This window comes from Topomyia yanbarensis, chromosome 2 (assembly GCF_030247195.1).
Source record: "Topomyia yanbarensis strain Yona2022 chromosome 2, ASM3024719v1, whole genome shotgun sequence".
Classification (NCBI taxonomy): Eukaryota; Metazoa; Arthropoda; class Insecta; order Diptera; family Culicidae; genus Topomyia; species Topomyia yanbarensis.
The window spans coordinates 265,312,016-265,323,072 of record NC_080671.1 but is presented as its reverse complement, the minus strand read 5'-3'; the positions used below and the strand labels follow the sequence as shown (position 1 = coordinate 265,323,072).

At 38.0% G+C, this 11,057-nt stretch overlaps 1 protein-coding gene across 4 annotated transcripts in view; it reads right to left on the bottom strand.

Annotated features, from left to right (window-relative positions):
* Nucleotides 1-3,865: 3,865 nt before the first annotated feature.
* Nucleotides 3,866-11,057, bottom strand: part of LOC131683120 (uncharacterized) — a 140,379-nt gene continuing 133,187 nt past the window's right edge. For all 4 annotated transcript variants that reach the window (XR_009304377.1, XR_009304378.1, XR_009304379.1 and 1 more), the window contains one exon: nucleotides 3,866-4,333. The gene's annotated coding sequence lies outside the window, so the exon portion shown is untranslated. The remainder of the gene's footprint in view (nucleotides 4,334-11,057) is intronic.

The window sequence follows — 11,057 nt, the reverse complement described above, 5'->3', positions numbered from 1 at the left end:
CTGAAATTAAATCATCTTGAACGACTAGACCGACGAGTAAAACATCCTTGAGGGAATGGCCTGATGACATTCTAGCTGAGCCATCGAAGACCACCCGTACCTTTGTTGTGGTGCTGGCTTCTTTGACGATAGGGTGGTGAGGAAGGTAACAGTAACAGGCGTTGGAGACGCCGTTCTCATCACCTGGTATCAACCGCATATGGCCGTGTGTTAAATATTCTTGCATGAATTTGCTCTATTCCGTCCGGAGACGATAGTCACGATCAAGCCTTTTTTCCAGTAGCTCGAATCGTCGAAAGGCTACTGATTTGGAATCTCCAAGTATATCTTCGAAGTTGTCGTGACGAGGAAGGCGTACAATATAGCGCCCTTCAGAGTTCCGGGACACGGTGGCCGCATAAAATTCTTCACAGTACTGCTCTTCTGCGGAATTATTGGATTGATTTGATAACTCTTCAATTTCCCAAATTCGTTCCAAACTTTCTTCTAGTGTGACCAGTGATATTACGGTAACGGAATGATGCGAAGCTTGCTTCGGGGAGAGGGTGACGTTGGCTTTTCCAGAGACCAACCATCCAAAGACGCTATCCACCAATATCGGCAAGGATTTGGAAATCTCGATTCTGGTGGCTGTTCTGAAGCATGAAAAGAAATGTTCGTTACCAATAATAAAATCAATGCCGGCCTTTTTGTTTAAACTAGGATCAGCAAGGAATACATTTTTAGGGAGTCCCCAATCGTCGATATGCACATCGTTCGCTGGTAGGTTGGATGTAACTTTGTCCAAAATCAAAAAAAACTGTCATCCAACGCGAAATCTTTCTTTCTGGACCGAATCTGAGTAGAGACTGCTTGTGTTACATGCTGAAGTTTACTTCCAACCCCGTGAATGAGCACATTGATCCTTTTTCTTTTTAGGCGTAATATTTGAACCATGCGTTCAGAAATAATGTTTGGCTGCGAACCGCAGTCCAGTAACGCTCGCGCGAAATGTTCCTATCCGTATCGATCAACTATTACCAGTACCACAGTTAACATTAAAATGCTCCTCTTAGATTGCTGTGGAAGTAATGTACTGCGGGTCTCCATTGTTTTTGTGGTAGCTGTAGCAGAAAGTGCGGATGCTTCATCAAAGTCCTTCTCGATATCAACTGTTGCTTCATGCGCAGACCATCCATCGTACAGGAAATCTAGTGAATAAAGCGCCCGCTAGCACAGGCGAGAAAACAATAATTACTTGGAAAAGGTCTCATCTGACCAAGGCAAATGCAAGCCTTGTATAATTTGTATTTAATGTGCAGTATACCACGTCCCGTTGATTGGCGAAGAACGTTGCAGCGGATCGATGGGAGTAGAAACACACCACGAATGATCTAGTAAATAAAAATCCAGGTTGCATTGACAAATATCAGAAAAATGCTTGGAGCGATTCTTATCTGCTCAAGGCAAGATTGTGCCTTGTACGCGTTCAATATTGCTGCGATGGAAACTGTGACAAAAGGCACCGGTAGAAAGGTTGACCAATTTACAATGAAGCAATAACCGATGAGTAGCTATGCGGTTGCTATTGATGTATGAAGCTCCACCATTACTGAACTACGGCTGTGCAGTGAGAACTGGATCCGAGCATGTAGCAGTCACGTCTAGGACTGACCATGATTATGTTTGCATATGGGAAGGGAAATCTAAAAGCACAGGCGGAAACAAATAAACTGCTTGGAGAGGTAATTACCTTCTTTTATGGTTTTGAGAGGCCTTGGATAAAATAATAGAGGTAATAGTTACGATCTCTATGGCGGTTGGCATTACTTCTGAACGACTTCGATGGCGAGCGTTGGATCCCTGAACAATCGCTTGAATAGATCTATTGTCCCGTCTTTAAGCTTGGAACATGGCGACCTGTACTGCTCCAAAATGCGACACAAAGCGAATCTACGCGGCTCAGCGCCACAATCCTGGTCACGGCACCAAAACTATTAAGTTTTGCTTTTTTGTGTTTCGAATTCATCTCGTCAGTAACTAGCACCATCTGGGTGTCTAGTTAGACGATGTATTTAAACTAGTACCCAAATTAGCACTAGTTAGACACAAAAAATTCCAAACAGTTTACACGACATATGTGAACGCCTAAAGCCACATGTCCCGAGTGATGTCCCGGGAAGCAAATCTACCTCTGGTTAGCTGACGAGCAAGCGAAGACGAGCTCTTGTCTTTTGGTTCAAGAAACCAAACGCCTGGTATTATGCAATAAAATTGGACTAAACAGTTTTGCGCGTTAAGAGCACAAGACTATCTAAACTAGTACCCAAATTAAAAAAAGCAAAACTTAATTTATATTAGGTCTTGTGCCCTTAACGCGCAAAACTGTTTAGTCCAATTTTATTGCATAACACCAGGCGTTTGGTTTCTTGATCCAAAAGACAAGAGTTCGTCTTCGCTTTCTCGTCAGCAAACCAGAGCTAGATTTTCTTCCCGGGACATCACTCGGGACATGTGGCTTTAGGCGTTCATATATGTCATGTGAACTGTTTGGAATTTGTTGTGTCTAATTAGTGCTAATTTAGGTACTAGTTTAGATACATCGTCCAACTAGACACCCAGATGGTGCTAGTTACTGACGAGTTGAATTCGAAACACAAAAAAGCAAAACTTAATTTATATTAGGTCTTGTGCCCTTAACGCGCAAAACTGTTTAGTCCAATTTTATTGCATAACACCAGGCGTTTGGTTTCTTGATCCAAAAGACAAGAGTTCGTCTTCGCTTTCTCGTCAGCAAACCAGAGCTAGATTTTCTTCCCGGGACATCACTCGGGACATGTGGCTTTAGGCGTTCATATATGTCATGTGAACTGTTTGGAATTTGTTGTGTCTAATTAGTGCTAATTTAGGTACTAGTTTAGATACATCGTCCAACTAGACACCCAGATGGTGCTAGTTACTGACGAGTTGAATTCGAAACACAAAAAAGCAAAACTTAATTTATATTAGGTCTTGTGCCCTTAACGCGCAAAACTGTTTAGTCCAATTTTATTGCATAACACCAGGCGTTTGGTTTCTTGATCCAAAAGACAAGAGTTCGTCTTCGCTTTCTCGTCAGCAAACCAGAGCTAGATTTTCTTCCCGGGACATCACTCGGGACATGTGGCTTTAGGCGTTCATATATGTCATGTGAACTGTTTGGAATTTGTTGTGTCTAATTAGTGCTAATTTAGGTACTAGTTTAGATACATCGTCCAACTAGACACCCAGATGGTGCTAGTTACTGACGAGTTGAATTCGAAACACAAAAAAGCAAAACTTAATTTATATTAGGTCTTGTGCCTTTAGCGCGCAAAACGGTTTAGTCCAATTTTATTGCATAACACCAAAACTATGTTATACAAGGTTCAGGAAGTGGCGGAAGTCGCGAAGGAAGGTTGTAGGATGGACCAGTCGGATAGCGGAACGGAACGAAATCAACTACACTACTTGGCTGAACCGAGAGGTCTACAACGAGGCGCACGCATTGTCTTCAACTGGCTTATGGAATGCCAAACACTATTTAGGTTCACTATTCAAATTTGAACTAATTTATTTTAATTAACAGAAAAAAAATTCGGTTAACTTTACACAACTTAGGTTTTTATTAACTTTCGGACTCGGTAACAGTTAATTCATAGCACGAGAAATATTCCGATTTAGCGGTATGCGGAACGTAATCAGATCAAGATTTGGAGTGTTGCCAAAATAATACTTCATGGCACATTCCTAGTGCCTTTCCCTATGAGCCCGAACACACCATGATACCATTACAGGAGAAAAAATATTTTTAACTCAAAGGAAGTGATATTTACAGCAATACATATAGCATAACAAAACATGGGCTAATATCAATATATTTACGGTTCATCTGATGGAGGTTTGGATGAATCAGCCTTTGGTGCGACACATGAAGCACTTGATTTATTGGCAATTGTACTATCTGTTAGAAATTCAGCGCAATTAAGTGAATCTCCCTGGTTACTGTTTGAAAAGGCTTTAAAATACATTTGTAATAATTCAGTAACTGCTCTCGAATTTGTCAAGTTAGCAAATACAATTGGTGTGTTAGGTATAAAGGACGAGGAATTACTCGTATAACTGCTCATAGCCGGCTTGGCTTTAATTGCTATTGAATCTAAGACACTTACAGGTGTTATGGTGAGACCGGGAAGTGACGCCGAGACGATCGCAGAAGTATCCAGAGGTCTATACTTGGCGGATACTATAGAAGTGATTGGCGTGCTTGCACTGGATAATAGTTTGCTGGTGACTGCCATTCTACGTTTTTTTTTGTCAGGCCTGGTATATATGACTGAAATTCAAAAAGAAACATACGATAATAAGCACTAAAAGCCACTTCGATGAAAAAATGACAAAACCAATTCTTGTTTTCCTAATTCGTTGATTTGGACACAAACAAAATTTTAATCAATTATCTTTTATTTTTGCGAGATTCCCAAATAAGAATTGTTGAAAATTATTATTGATTTGGCGGCAAACTAGCCAAGATGCACACCCTACTGAAATACATCGACTAAGAAACAGCAACTGTGTTCATACAAGCAGAGCATAACGGTTATGCAGATAGCTAGTTGTCTCAGCTTTAAAGCTAGTTTCAGCCTAGACCCAATGAGCCAATTCACAAATAACAAAAATATAACTGCCCTCATTACCGTTTTTAATAAGTTTTTCATCAAAAATATTTTTAAAGAAGGAACGATTTTCACTGATATTTTGTTTCACTACATGTATACCACTAAAGGTTGAAAGCATTATCGAACACTATCAAAATCTATTTCGGATTTAGTTTATTATATTGCAAAATTTAAATTATGAACAAATTTTGTAATATGCAACAAGATATTTTTTTCATCTCTTGAAATGCCAAACCAGATGTGGAATAAATTTTATTCATAGTGCGTAAAATAGAATTAAAAATTATACCTTTCAAGCGAAATTAAATTTATTAACCTATTACAAACAATCCCTTAATACCTTTTGCCCTTTCGTCTATTTTAAGATTAATCACACAAAAGATACGATTATGAGAAACGTAATTAAATATTCAATTTACGTATGCAATAACTGATCTCCGGAGTTTTTCAACAATTAAACTACACACTTTCAACCGTCGGTCAATATTTCAATTAAAATTAGTCATCATTTTGAAATAACAAAGAGATCAGTTGAATTTCAATTGTTTTGCAGTTGGTAGTGTAACGGCATATGCGTTTGTGTCCAGGCTGAGACAAACGTTACAAGCAGAGATAAGCTTTTAAAGCTTTAACCCAGGTAAGCTTAACAAGTTTTGTGCCGAGCCTGAAACCTTCGTATCCAAACTATTTATTTATTGTCGTCAAACAAGAGTAGACCGTTTTGTTACAACGATAAAATATAGTATACCTACACTTAAAAAATAAAATACTAATAACTAAACTAAACACTATCCGGTTTACATAGTCCTACTTTGCGATGTTCTTTATAAGCGAATAGAATTGAAATATTTTTTTAATTTGCTTTTTGTCATTGTTAAGTCAATAGCTTTGCTGTGCTTGTTATAAGTTGCCATCATCTGATTTAATGGTCCAAACTTGGCATAATTTGTACGATAATTGTTTGTTATAAATGTATTTCGAATTCGTAACTGCCGGGAAGGTATATAAAAATTAAATTTAGATAGAAGTTCGACTGAATCAATACGACACGAAATGATATCGTTTAGAAATGAAACCATTGCATATTCTCGGCGCTCTTTTAGTGTTTGGATGTTAATGAGCATACAGCGAGCTTTATAAGATGGGAGAGGAAATCGTGTCCACCCTATTTTGCGAAGTGCAAATAATAAAAATTACCTTTGTACTGATTCTATTCTTTCTTCGTGTGTGATTGAGAAAGGTGACCAAACTATGCTATAATATTCCAGTATTGACCTTACATACGAGATGTATGTTTTAATTGTATGTGGATCATTAAAATTGTAACTAAAACGCTTTATAAATCCAAGCATGTTATTTGCTCTATTGATGATTGTGTTGTAATGGTCAATGAATGTTAATTTTGAATCTAGAATGACTCCCAAATCTGTAACTCTTTCGCACTTTTGTAATACTTGATTTCCTAGAGTGATTGAAATGTCAGATGTATTTCGTTTCCTACTAAAAGTTTTTTTACGTTTAGTTGCAGAAGGCTTTTGTTACACCAGAGGTAAAACATATGTATTTCTTCCTGTAATATCTTTATGTCTTGTTCGTTCCTAATTTCTAAAAAGAGCTTCATGTCGTCGGCATAGATAAGAACTTTTATGTTTTTGAGAATGAATGATATGTCGTTAACGAATAAAATGAACAAAAGAGGGCCTAGATGGAAGCCTTGAGGAACTCCTGATGTGACTTGAATGGGATTCGATTTCTTCCCTTTAAATCTAACTATTTGTTGACGGTTAGTTAAATATGATTCGAGCCATTTGAGAAGACCTGGTTCAATTCCTAATTTTTTCAGTTTGAATAATAGTAAGGGTATGTCGATACGATCAAATGCCTTGCTAAAGTCTGTGTAAAGAGCTTCAATGTAGTTTCCATTCTCCATTGCAATCAATGAGTAGTTGACGAATTCTAGTAGCTTCAATGTAGTTTCCATTCTCCATTGCAATCAATGAGTAGTTGACGAATTCTAGTGTATTAGTTGAACGTCCTTTGAAGAACCCATGCTGTATGTTAGTAATTCTGTTTTTGATTTGATTGAATAGTTTTTCGTTAACGATTGCTTCAAAGAGTTTAGGCATACATGACATAATGGCAATTCCACGGTAGTTACATATGTCAGATTTTTTGCCACTTTTAAAAATAGGTACCAGGTACGAGCTTTTCCATAAATTGGGGAAAATTCCAGATTCAAGCGACATGTTAAAAAGCCAAAACAGAGGAACTGTAAGTTCCAACGCTAAGTTCTTCATAAATACGGGTGGAATCCAGTCAGGTCCAGAACCTTTGGAGGCATCTAGTTTGTTTAGAGCCTCCATAATATCTTGCACACTGACATGATTGACGCCAATGTCTGTGGTGAATTCTGGGAAGAAACCGAAATATTCGCGATCACGATCTTCTTCAGAAAATGTGGTATAGATGTCTTGAAAGAAGGTTGCGAAAAGATTGCAGATTTGTTCCGAATTGTGTGTAAAAGACGTCTAGTGAATTTTCGATACTTGTTTCATTTCTAAACAACGTTTGCCAATCTATACAGCTTAATATTTGTTTTATGTTGTCAAAATTTGCCAATTGAAATTGAAAGGCCTCTTCGTACTCGCAGTCATCGGGTCTTTTGTTATCATGTACAAATACAGAAAACTCAATTGCTGTATGAAACGCTTCATTTTTCCATAGTGGAGTTAATGATTCGTTGACACAGAAGTCTTCAAGAATGTTTGTGAATAATAAATCTAAATAACCGTTTTGCTGATTTCTAACATGATTAATTTGGTTAAGTCCTAAACATGCAGTTTTGTCAAATGTCTGGTTATAATGTCTTCGGCAATAAGAAAAAAACTTTTCAAATGTATCTTTGCGGGCATTATTTGGGGGGAAGTACACAGAGACAAATATATGTGTTTCACCTGCCAGATGGGTTTTAACCAACACATGCTCAAATTCTTTAAATTTCCTTGTAGTAATGATTTCTGCGTTAAATTTTGATGTAATTGCTATTAAATCTCCCCCTCCTGACTTCTTTTCAGACATATGAATGTCTCGGTCAGCTCTAAACACATTGTAGCTGTTCCCGAAAACTTCTTCACTTCTAACACTTTCGTTCCAACTAGTTTCTGTAGCCAAAATAATTGTAAAGGAGCTACTTAAAATATTCTTTTGAATTTCATTCATTTTCGATGCACTTTTCATTCTATTAAAATTTTGACAGTAAATTAAAATTTCTACTGACGACTCTACTTGAGGAGTCGAGATTACCTCTTTTTGTTGTCGTTCAAATGGCGTCGAATCTTGGCAAACTGCGGTGTCCTCGTCGTTTTCTTCTTCTAGGGAATGTGTCAATGTCGTCGAAAACACGAATGTTGAGAATGGCACGCCTTACACAAAACTGTTGACGAGCGCTCCGATGTTGGGTGCATTTGCAGCGTCGACCGTGGTAAATCATTCACTGGATAGGGATTCAATGTCGGTCCTCTTTGAAACTGAATTGTTGGCCTATAGTTCGTGGGGGGTCCTGAGAAATGATCCTTTGCAGCCGCAAGAAGCACTCTATCCGGTGGCAGGAAACTATTGTTGTAGTGACTACTCGTATGGTTTTTGTTATAGTGGGTGCTGTCGGCCCTACATGTGATTCTGCGATTGGTATTACTCGTATGGTTACTATTAACTGGCTGTCGTGAGTGGCGCGCCGCTGCGAGTTGCTCTTGATCAGGTCGAAGAAAATTTGAAGTGCTTTTGTTTTTTTCATTAACGTTATTATTATTATTTCGCTTCGATCTTTTTTTACGTCTTCTAGCCTTTTCGGCCTGTTTTTACTGGTTGAGGTTTCTTAATTTGCGTGCATTGCAATCGCTCCAGTCTGCTTTCCATACTTTCCTTGTACCCAAAAAGCGCCAACCTGAGTTATCGATATTTTTGTCGTTATTTAATTCGGCTTCCAAACTGGGGCATGAATCAAGTGATGATGTAGCGTTTTGACTTGCCGTTATGTTTGATGAAAGCGCCTTAAGTTCGTCGAGAATATCAATAGTTAGCGCAGAATTTGTGAAGTTTTGACTGGTGGATATGTTCGCTGACAGAGACTTAAGCTCGTCAAGAATATCAATCCCCAGCGTCGGGTTTGACGTCATAATAATACTAGCCGCTGTGTCCAGAGCCAGTTGATTAAGCTGGCTTATTTCATCGTTCATGGTGCGCAGTTCAGCTGATAGCTCTGACGTCACCGTTTTCAGCGTGCTATAACATTATTTTTCGTTGTCGTCATTGCTGTATCGAATAGCGAGGTAATGTGATTTTTAATGGCAACAACACTTCCAGTCAAACTGCTGTTTTTGTTTATTGCTATCAATTCCTGTTTTATTGTTGTAAGCAAAATTTCTAGGCCATCGATCGCTTCGTGAACTATGTTAGGCTTCTCCAGTTGAAACGCGAGCCGGTGCATTACTTCCGTATTGGCTTGCAGTTGTGATTCCAGAAGTTGTTGTTGTTCAATAAGCCTTTTGAACTCAATCTTGGCCTGCATCAATTCTTGACATGATTCACAGCACGGTAATAGATACGAGTTGATGTCCACCCTCTTGTCCTTCTTCCGCAGTGATCCCCTCGGAACAGTCACTCCAATGCAAGCGGCGTGGAATTTTCTTGGGCAACCTATACACGTCCACATAACTGTATCGGTGGAAGTGTCTAAAGTGCAAATTTCGCAACTCATTATGATTAATGTACACACACGAAATGTTGAATTAATAAAAAAACTAAATGAAATATCGCGCACGGCACCTGGATCGAACGATAAACGCGTGCGAACTTGACGACGACTTGTTGTGAATTCATCATCATTATCCAACGGTTTAAGAGTGACAACATTAAATAACAGCGCTATATTATTGTTTTCAACAATATGTTCGTTCACCCAAATATCAACTAGACGAAATCAAGAATTCAATTATTACATTTCTTATAAAAGAAATGTATAGAATTCGTTCAAACTTTCAAGATTTTTTCAGAGGCCCTGAGTGCCGAGTCTTATATACCAATTGAGTCAGCTCGACGATTTGGGACAATGTCTGTGTGTGTGTGTGTGTGTGTGTGTGTGTGTGTGTGTGTGTGTGTGTGTGTGTGACGGACAAATTCTCATTCGTGTTTCTCAGCAATGGCTGAACCGATCTTATCCAAACCAATTTTAAATGAAAGAACTAAAAAACAGTATGAACGCTATTAATTTGTTTTTGATTCTGATGTTTAGTTTCCAAGATATGAATGCTTGAATGCGTAAAAATGGCGTTCCTTGCAGTTTTTTTTTAAATTATCTGCCGAAATTGACAATATAGATTAACAATTTATATGTTTTTAGACAGCTTTAACGAATACCTTTCGAACAAGCTAGGGGCACGCGGGGCAAGTCCGACACCTTAAGCGCAATAATTTTTCTAAAATTCCACAAAGTTCCTAAAATTGTATATTCTGTGCATAATCCTTGTTTAGGTGGTTCTTAACAAAATATAATTTTTTCAGCGTTTTAAAAAATTGAATTCATTAAAAGTTATTGGTTGCCAAAAAATGGAGAAAAATGTCATTTTAAAAACGCTGCGGGTAAGACCGACACCCCAAAGGGGCAAGAGCGACCCCCTTTTGAACTTTCTTTTTGTCCAAATTTTTCCATTAAAAATGTATTGTGTATGTGTGATAAAGTGCAATTATGTGTATATGAGTATGTGTGATGCAAACGCATACTTTCTGCAGTTTCATCGCGTAGCAAAAGGAAGAGCATTCGAATGCGTGGTGTTATAAATAAATAATGTTTAACGCATGGTTTATATTATGGTACGGGTTTTCTCAAGTAATTCTTTCGAGCTTTATTGCCACTTGTATAGCCATTCTAACGAGGAAGAGCTGTTCTGCAAGCAGGTTATATACGCTGTTACTAGGACTCATTCACTTAGAAGTGACGCACGCTTCGTAGTAAGCTATCCGGTTCGTGTTGTGATTTTTCGGAACACTGTTGATCAACAATCCGACGGTCAATGAAATTTTTTCATCAACATCATTTCAAAATCTCATATTAGATTATACTTTTCGTTTCTTTTTGTAATATTATTATGAATCACGTTCAATTAATTTTTAATTTTTTTGGTCTGCTTGAGACAATACTGATAAATAAATGCAAAAAACATAGTTTCCGTGTATTTCAATTATTAACATGACGTAATTATAGTATAATTGAACACAACAAATATACCCAGTCTTTTGTATCGAATCAAAAACGAACCATCAAACCAATTATCTAAACACCGTGTCGGTCTTACCCCACCCAAAAATTGTCGGTCTTACCCCAAC